Consider the following 9,551-nt stretch of genomic DNA (forward strand, 5'->3'; position numbering starts at 1 on the left):
CCGCATAGTGATTTGGCACATGTTTTACGCCGGATGCCCTTCCTGACGCAACCCTGGTCGCCTCTTACGACACAGGGATAGTATATATACAGAATATATATATATATATATATATATATATATATATATATATATATATATATATATATATATATATATGTAGATATATACATGAGGGTGTGTTGAAAAGTAATACCGACTCTTGTTTTCCTCCAAAACAGGTAAAGATATTCGAATGAAACAAAAACAGATATTAACATCAATCTTATTCTCCCATGGTGCATAATTATTTCGCATCATAATCAACACTGCTGTCCACACATTTCTGCTAACATTCAAGCAGTTTTTTGATGCTGTCATGACAGAACTGTGCTGATTGATGACTTAACCATCACTTCACAGCAGCCTTGACATCGTCAGAAGAAAAATAGGATCGCCTGTCCTGAAGCTCATCTGGATCAGGAGCAAGTCACTCAAACACCCCCCCCCCCCCGCCCCCCCGCAGACCGCCTGAGACCGTGTATTTTTTTTAATGCCTGAACAATTTTGGTTCATCAAGGGTGATGTTGTGGTCAAGTTTCATCGAAATATTGTGTGTACTTTTGGAGAAGAGAGCAAATACCTATTTTGGGGATGAAAAAAACCCCGTATACCCCCTCAATCAGTAGAGATTTTGATGTGATCGATAAACTTTGGTTGCTCATGGGTGATGAAGGTTGTGGTCAAGTTTCATTCAAATTCTGTGTGTAGTTTCGGAGGAGACAGCAAATACCGATCTTGGAGGGGGGGGGGTAAACCCCCCTCTCCTGGTAGGCCCCCTTAACGAGTGCAGATTTTGATGTGGCAGATATACTTTGGTACACTACAGGTGGTGAAGGTTGTGGTCAATTTTCATCGAAATTGTGTGTGTGTAGTTTGGAGAGGAGAGCAAATACCTATTTTGGACGTCAACACTCCCCTCCCCCATAGGTCCCCACAATAAGCACAAATTTTGATATGGTCGACATACTTTGGTACAATATAGGTGATGAAAGTTTTGGTCAAGTTTCATTGAAATCGTGTGTGTGGTTTCTGAGTAGACAGCAAATACCTATTTTGGGGGGGTCAACCACCCCTCTCCCTTCCCATAGGCCCCCTTAATGAGTGCAGATTTTGATGCGGTCAATATACTTTGGTACATTAAAGGTGATGAAGGTTGGGGTCAACTTTCATTGAAATTGTGTTTGTAGTTTCGGAGAAGAGATCAAATACCTATTTTTTTTTTGGTGCAATATAGGATTTTGTTGTGGATTTTTCATGTTGTGGATTTCATCTCTTTTCTGAAAAAAATCACCCACCCCGTTGTGATCGTTGAAGGAATTCTCCCTGGTTGATTGTGGAATCCTATTTAACTTCAGGCAGAGTTTAACGTTTATCCGATTTGGTTATAAAATCCTGCATAAACCCACCGACACTCATTACCGATGTCCACAGAAGTCCTTTCTTTGTGAAACAATTTATTTTCTAATTATCCACCATCCACTTCTCACCCTCGTACAATGAACTTAAGATTCCACATTTGTTGCAATATTATTTGGTTCGATTTCATTTATTCTTACTTTTAGTTAACAGTTAAACCAACCCGATTCAATACACTTCCACATTTCATCAGAGAGTTTTATTCTAACTTGGTACTTGGTCAGTTCCAAGGAGTACACGCCACTGAGATTCTAATACTTCCTCCGGTACTTGCAGTGAAACAATTTTACATTTCAAAGCATTTTATACTTTCATGGGAGAGCAGGTGGGGGCTATCAACCCAGACTGCAGACGTGTCCTTTTAGGCGAGAAGCCACTAAGTACATTTTGAGGCAAAGGTTCGCTGTTATCAGCTCAGGTCACAAAGCTCCAGACTAAGACATTTATCAACATTTAGGGCAAAAGTCTCTTGGCCAGAAAGGACAACCAATTCAACTTATAGCATAAAACTTACATTTCTAAAATTCCATTTGTTCCAATTTAGAATACATTAATATAAATTTTTCCCCCATGGGGGGAGGGTCAATAAACCCCCGTAGACACCCTTAATGAGCACAGATTTTGATGCGGCCAATATACCTTCATTAGGTATTAGAGATATTGCTTGTGGCCAAGTTTCATCTGAACTGTGTGTTTGGTTCAAGCGATAATGACTGAAGTGTTAATGGACTGGCTGACTGACTCACTCACTCACTCACCTCTGGACACTACTCGATCACATAAGCTCACCTGATTAAAGTCCAAGTGAGCTAAAAATGTCTCCACGAATGCGTTCCTTAAGGTTGGGGAAGACATGAAAATCTGACGAGCCAAGTTCGGGCGGGTGATCCTTTGGGGCGGTACTCCATTGACCGTTTCTTACACTCCGGATGGTAATGGTGCACCCAATGCTCATCTGCAGTCAGTCATCCCAACTCTCATGTCCTCCAGTCCTCTCCAGTCATCTAATCTCCAGCGCTTCTCACTTTCCAGCACTGACAATGTCATGCTGCCCTCTGCCATTTTGACTAACGTAGCACTGATACATCTAATGTCAGAATCACAACACTTCACACGCAGTTGCAGGAAGAACAAATGTGCGGACTGCACTGTTTCACTTCAACATCTTTACCTGTTTCAGAGAAAAATAATATGAGGCATTACTTTTCAACATGCTGATTTTGAAACAAAGACCAAGTTTTGAAATTTTCTTTCCTGTAACCAAAACATGGTGAAATTACTTGAAACTTTTAAAAACATGAACAATGCAGCCTCCCTATAGATTGAGGTTGGAATAAGTAGCATTTCAAAGACAAGAAACTTTTTTGAAACACTTTGGTATTGAGATGGAGAGAGCAGGGAAGAGGGAAGGAGGGGAAGTGGGTGTGTGGGGGGGGGGGGAGTGAGAGACAAGGTGCGGAAGAAAGTTTTGTGTTGTGAGAGAAATACAATGATCGCAAGAACATGTGAGAAAGAATGTTGCGTTGGTTCTTACTTTTGTGTTCTTCCTCATATATGGTTTCAGAGGCAGCAAAAGTTGAGTTCAAAAGATATTCGTTTCAGCTTCATATTCCTATAAAATAACATGAAATACGGCGAACAAGGTCAGTAAATGTCCCCTTTTACAAAAGAAAAACAGATATGGGTTCTTATGTGAACCCCTCTCTTCTGATGTGGGGGACCCAGGTCCAAATAGCAAATTACTAAATCAGGGGTATGTTTTACCTTCGCCAAAGGAAAGGGTATTGCATTTGGATCCGTTTGTTACTTGCAAAATCGAAAATTTTTCAAGTATATTGGTTTGTCGATTTTGTTATTGTGTCCGTCTGTCTGCCTGTCTGTTTGTCGCCGACACGGCACATTTTTAACTGATCTTCGCGAAACTTCACCACATGGTAGAGTTTGTCATCAGGAAGAAGCCCATTGTTTTTAAGGTCAAAATGTCAAAAGGTCAATATAGGCCAAAGGTCAACAATTTCGGTGAGATTTCTAAACTCCTCAATTTTCATCCGATTGACTTGAAATTTGAAGAGGATTTATTTTGCAGATCACTGAATTCAACTAGCCAATTATTTTTGAGGTCACCATCGGCCAAACGTCAACATAGGCCAGATATCTAAAATTGTCAATTTTCATCCGATTCACTTGAAATTTGAAGAGGAGTTGCATATTTGGTCATTGAATTCAACCACCAATTATTTTTGAGGTCAAATTTGTTTTATGGATTTTGCAATTCTGTGCTCTGCATGATGTCTTCTTGTTTGTTTGTCTGTTTGTTTGTCCAAACAGAACTTTCATGTTTTTTCCCCACAACCGCTTGGCGGATTGAGACGAAATTTTCGTTGGATCACTGATTAATGTCCAGGTGAGCTAAAATGTTCTCCATGAATGTGTTCCTTAAGGTTGGGGAAGACATGAAAATCTGACGAGCCAAAATGTTCTCCACGAATGTGTTCCTTAATGTTGGGGAAGACATGAAAATCTGACGAGCCAAGTTCGGGCGGGTGATCCTTTGCGCGGTACTCCATTGACCATCTCTTACACTCCGGATGGTAATTCTCCCTATACATTTGGTATATTCTGGGATGGCAGGATGGCCTAGACCTATAGGTATGGACATGTGCAGGTTTGGGTTTGAATTTGGGTAAAACAGACACCAGTAGTGTAGTGTGGATTCAGGTCTTCACCAAAATCGAATCAGTTAGTCCTTGTCACACACCCAACTTGTCCACCAAGTTTCATCCGAATCTGTCAACAACTTTTTGAGATATTATGCAATGTCGTTTTTAGCCCCAGCTCTCAATGGGTGAAGAAACAGTTAAAAATTAAATAATTCTTGTATCCAGATCCAGATCTAGATCTTGACCAAAATTGAATCTCTTCTTCCTCGTGGCACTCCCAACCTGTCCACCACATTTTGTGTGAATCCATCCGTAACTTTTTGAGGTAATGTGTTATATATAGTTTTTTGGCCCTAATCTCTCAATGGTGACGAACCACTTGAAAAAATTCTCAGATCCGGATCTGGATTTGGATCTTCACCAAAATTAAATGTTGCCTTCCTTGGCCGGTCACTTCCACACAAAAAAAACATTTCAAAATGATTGCTTGAAAACTTTGGGCAAAAATCATGTGACAAACAGACAAACAAACTGACCGATAGACAGACAAACAGATAAACAAACGCTACAGACCAACATACTGCAGCAAAAAAATTTCAATTTTTTTTTTCACCAAGTAACAAACAAACAAACAAATGGACCCAAATGCAATGCCCTCTCCTTCGGCAATGGTAATAATACAAAACGTATCGGGTCAGGGTCAGATGTCCGATCAAAGCAGGACATCTTGGTATCCGGTCATCACTGCCAGCAGTTATAAAGTGGCAGTTCCAGCTATGTCCCAAATTAATTACATAACACACCAGTACACAAACACCACACAAAACAAGTCCTGGTGAGGGTCTGTAATCTCTGATTGCTTTTTTTCTTGTTTCATAAAATGTAAAACAGATCACTCCTTCTGCAGGTCCCAAACTCAAGAGAATACAATTCTTTCCTTCCACTGATTTAAGACTGTTGGAGCAGCTTGCTTGCAGGACGACAACACACCGGTGTACTTTGGCGAGGGACATCGATTCGAAAGAATTGGGTAGACAGCATAACATGGGCGGCATGCCTGGGTACCAGCATTATCCACGTTCAGAAGGGAACAGCGAACGGGCTGGAAGGATGGCCTAGACCTATAGGTATGGACACGTGCAGGTTTGGGTTTGAATTTGGGTAGAACAGACACCAGTTCGGGGTTGAATCCCGAACCAGCTATAAACTGTCATCCCAGTGTTTCAGAGGCATGGTGATTCATCAATGTGTGCTCTGTCCCTCGGATAGAAGTTAAACGGGAATCCCATCTCCCGGCATTAGTTGTTGGACGTTGAAGAGTGTCCTGTATGAAAAGTCGCTGAGTTATCGCCGGCACCATGAACGAATTCCAAATTTCTGCCTCAGTCTTCGTTGAACATCAGGCCTGGCCAACCAGTTCGTGAGACACTTGGGCAAGCTTCTCCTAGCCAATCCCACAATAATGGAGGAATAATTGTTCTAGTAGTAGTAGTAGTAGTAGTAGTAGTAGTAGTAGTAGTAGTAGTAGTAGTAGTAGTAGTAGTAGTAGTAGTAGTAGTAGTAGTAGTAGTAGTAGTAGTAGTAGTAGTAGTAGACACCAAACAGGTAAGGCAAAATTTCCTGAAATGTAGGTCTGGTGTACCTTTTGAAGTACAAGTTGTTTGATCACCACCACCATTTGCTTGTTCACTCACGAACCGTGCGATTCTGTCGTGTGGAGGAATCCATTTTACAAACTTTATGTGTCCGTAAAGTTTTTTTTCTTTCCTATTTCATTCATTTAATGATTTATTTTGTCCGCGAGAAACATGGGAATTTTCACCTTGAATTTTAACACCAGCATTAAACGTACAAATCAAATTTGGCGCAAATGATAGTCTCAAACGATAATACAAGGCAAGTGCAGCACGAAGGTGAACACCTGAACGATTAAAACAAGAACGAGAAGGGCACTCGGTGGAGCGCACACCTCCACCACGTAATGCCTGATCCGTGAGAACATCTCGGGCCCAATAACTTTTTTGAAATATCATGCTGTACAGTACTGTATCGTTTTTGGCCCAATCTCTCAATGGCGAAGAATCACTTTGAAAATTAAATAATTCTCGTATCCGGATCTGGATCCGGATCTTCATCAAAATCGCATCAGTTCGTCCTTGCCACACACCAAACCTGGGCAACAAATTTCATCCAGATCCATCCACAACTTTTTGAGATATCCTGCACACAAACAAACACACAAACAGACAAGGGTAAAAAAACATGACGTCCTTCATCTTCAATGACGAAGCAGAGGTAAAGATGAAATGGGTGCATTGGGTCCCACATTATCCTTTGAACCTTGAACACGGAACGTTTCGCGTACAATGTACAGATCGAGGGAAGGTTTGGACAATCCCTCGGATGGACGTGAGGTCGGGCTTCCGGTCCGCTCGTGCGAGGTCGTGGACCTTCGGTGGTTTTCACTTTTCAGGTCAGGTGGGCGAATTATCACCTGCATCCTGAACACGTCATTATTCATATAATAACCATGAAGCAGTTTTGTGGATGTTATTTGAACAAAATCTGCAAATTATGATGAATTTACCTGCTGTTCACCTGAACCGAAATGCAGCAATTTATTTACTTTTTATACATTTCTCAAACAAGTGCTGGCAATCAACGCCTGATGACGTCGAAGGCAAAAATGGAATCACGTGATCACAATTCTCCCTTACCTCATTCCCCCCCCTCTCTCCCGCCATCGACTTGTGTGAACAATTTCGCGGAATCGACGGTTATTAATCCACATCGCCATATTAAAAGCCTTCAAAAATTATCCTCCCATGTTCTTTGCTGCTTTCCTCAGTGAACGACGACGTGTTGTTAACCCCTGCACATCCATTCGATTCCTCACCATCTCGTTCTGGGTCCATCGCGTTTCCCGGTGCTCGAGGTCGTCTGCACACGCACGTGGATCCGCGCGGTGATTGGCAGGGGGCGGGGCGAGCTCACGCACCAAACAAACAGCCGTGAGAAGAAGGGGCGACGTGCGCGATGGCGGGAGTGCGCGACGTGCGTGAGGGCGGGGAGCGCGACGTGCGTGATGGCGGGGAGCGCGACGTGCGTGATGGCGGGGAGCGCGACGTGCGCGACGTGCGCGAGGGCGGGGAGCGCGACGTGCGCGAGGGCGGGGAGCGCGACGTGCGCGAAGGCGGGAGTGCGCGACGTGCGCGAAGGCGGGAGCGCGCGACGTGCGCGAAGGCGGGAGCGCGCGACGCACGGGCGTCACGAGGCCGCGCAGAGGCGCAAGCTCGGCGGAACCGTGGAAGGCAATTATAGCGAGAGATAAATCTGCGGGCGCGGCGCCGCGTGTTTGCTCGCGGCTCGACGCTTTTATTAAAATGGATATTATTGCGAAAGGGAGCGGGCGGTGGGTTTAAAATTCATGGGGGTCCGGGGAGCGCTAGCGGCACGGCAAGTCTCTCTGTCAAACGGGCGTGGAAGCGAGCGGTGATATTTCAGTGACAGAAACAAGGCCGGTCCTGGTAATTTGGGGGGAAACGGGAGGAAAAAGACCCAGAAATAATATGCATGTTTCCACGTGGGCAAAGATTTGTGGCCATGCTTTAAATCAAGGCTATAATTATTAATCCATGTCTCTGTTCATATATACATATGTATATATGTATATATATATATATATATATATATATATGTATATATGTATATATATATATATATATATATATATATATATATATATATATATATATATATATATATATATATCTAATGTATACATTGACACATAATGTGCATATTTATTTATATGTAATGTATACATTCACACATATGTATATATATATATATATTATATGCATTATGTGTCAAGGTACACATTATACAGATATACATGTATATATATACATATTTTGTCAATGTATAAACAAATAAATATAGACATATATTTAGGTCATCTCTTCGAGTATGACCTAATAATATTGGTGTTGAGAGGAGAGGTAACGATCCGTCCGTACGTCCACAATGAAGTTGAAGCGGGAGATCTGGTCATTAGTGATCCTGATAGAGGTCGATGAGACGTACACGATGGTATGACTTTCAAGGTCACCGAAGGTCAAGGTCACGAGGCCTTTGAAGTTGCGAAAATGACGATTTTCAAATTCTATCTCCTCCGCCATTTCTCAAGCGATCTTGAATTTGATTGTGGCATTTCAATCTATGGGACAATATCTAAATTTTGATCAGGCCGGATTTTCGATATTCGCTTTCGTTTTCGTGTCACGTGACTTCAAATTTGGCAAAAAATGCGAAAATGACGGTTTTCAAAATCTATCTCCTCCTACATTTCTCAAGCGATCTTGAACTTGATTGTGGCATATGAATCTATGGGACAATATCTAAATTTTGTTGGGCCGGATTTTTGATATTCGCTTTCATTTTCGCGTCACGTGACTTCAAAGTTTGCAAAAACTGCCCTACCTTCAGGAGGCTATATATTTTCTCGCAGAGATGACCGTCACTCCCGCACGGGGGTAATTTTTTAAAATATTGTTACAGATCTGGAAACCATTTGCATTCAACATACAAGTCCCAAAAGTCAGTTATCCCATTAAGTATATGTGTAGTCAGATCCCTTTCCTTTTGTCTAGTGGGAGAATCAAAAACGTGCGTTACAACTTATTTTCGTTGGGTTATTAAATCTTTACATCTAACAACCAACAAGCCATCTGCATGACCCCTCGGCCCGTCACGATCCACCGCCAACCGGCTGCACCAACAACATGCCTTTGCAACGTTGATACTGTTACCGTCGAGTGTGGGCCCACGTGGAGGACTGGCTGGGGTTTCCCGGGAGGGGCCGTTGCAGCGTTATACTGTTACCCATCAAGTTTGACCCCGCGTGGAAAGAGCAGTTGGGGTTTCCCAGCAGGGGCCAAGGCCCTACCCCAGAAAAGGTGGGCCGTAAGACCCTGTCCAATGATGGGCGGACAGCGAGGCGTTATTCGCCAAGAGCCCCTCCCCATGGTGGGAGGAGATATATGTCCGAGACTCTGAGTAAGGAGGAGTTTTCACCTTGGTTGGGTCAGGAGTTTTCATGGTGGTTGGGTCAGGCAGTTTTTTTGTTCACGGTGGCTGTGAGCATTCTGGTTCGTTCTTCACAGTGGCTGTTATGGGGAGAGGAGTTCTGTGGATCCGGACTATTCGCCACGCAAGCTCTGCCACAAGCCACGAGTCCCACACGTGTGACTGGGACCAAACCGACGAACTTTGGCAGGTGCCGCACTACAGAGCACGCTTTCCCTCCGATGACTAGGTACCCTATGACATGTACCCACCAAACTCTGACCCTCAGCTTGTCTCTCTTCATGGCTGCGAGGGTCAAATAAAGACTCTGGGGTTTCTTTTCTTTGTGTGTGTACATGTCTGTGT

The 9,551-nt window shown here is 43.1% G+C and overlaps 1 protein-coding gene across 7 annotated transcripts in view; it reads right to left on the minus strand.

Moving 5' to 3' along the window:
- Positions 1–7,181, minus strand: part of LOC147035237 (uncharacterized) — a 146,750-nt gene extending 139,569 nt beyond the window's left edge. For 4 of the 7 annotated variants that reach the window (XR_015061851.1, XR_015061855.1, XR_015061857.1 and 1 more), the window contains exons 1-2: positions 7,015–7,181; positions 2,993–3,070 (exon numbers count right to left, since the gene is read on the minus strand). The gene's annotated coding sequence lies outside the window, so the exon portion shown is untranslated. Of the gene's footprint in view, positions 1–1,524; positions 2,630–2,992; positions 3,071–6,483; positions 6,620–7,014 lie in introns of those variants that run through there. The other 3 variants (XR_015061853.1, XM_085895862.1, XR_015061861.1) reach the window with 2 other exon arrangements.
- Positions 7,182–9,551: the final 2,370 nt, after the last annotated feature.

This window comes from Eptatretus burgeri, chromosome 1 (genome assembly GCF_056783735.1).
Source record: "Eptatretus burgeri isolate ZD-2024b chromosome 1, Ebu_testis_v1, whole genome shotgun sequence".
Lineage (NCBI taxonomy): Eukaryota > Metazoa > Chordata > Myxini > Myxiniformes > Myxinidae > Eptatretus > Eptatretus burgeri.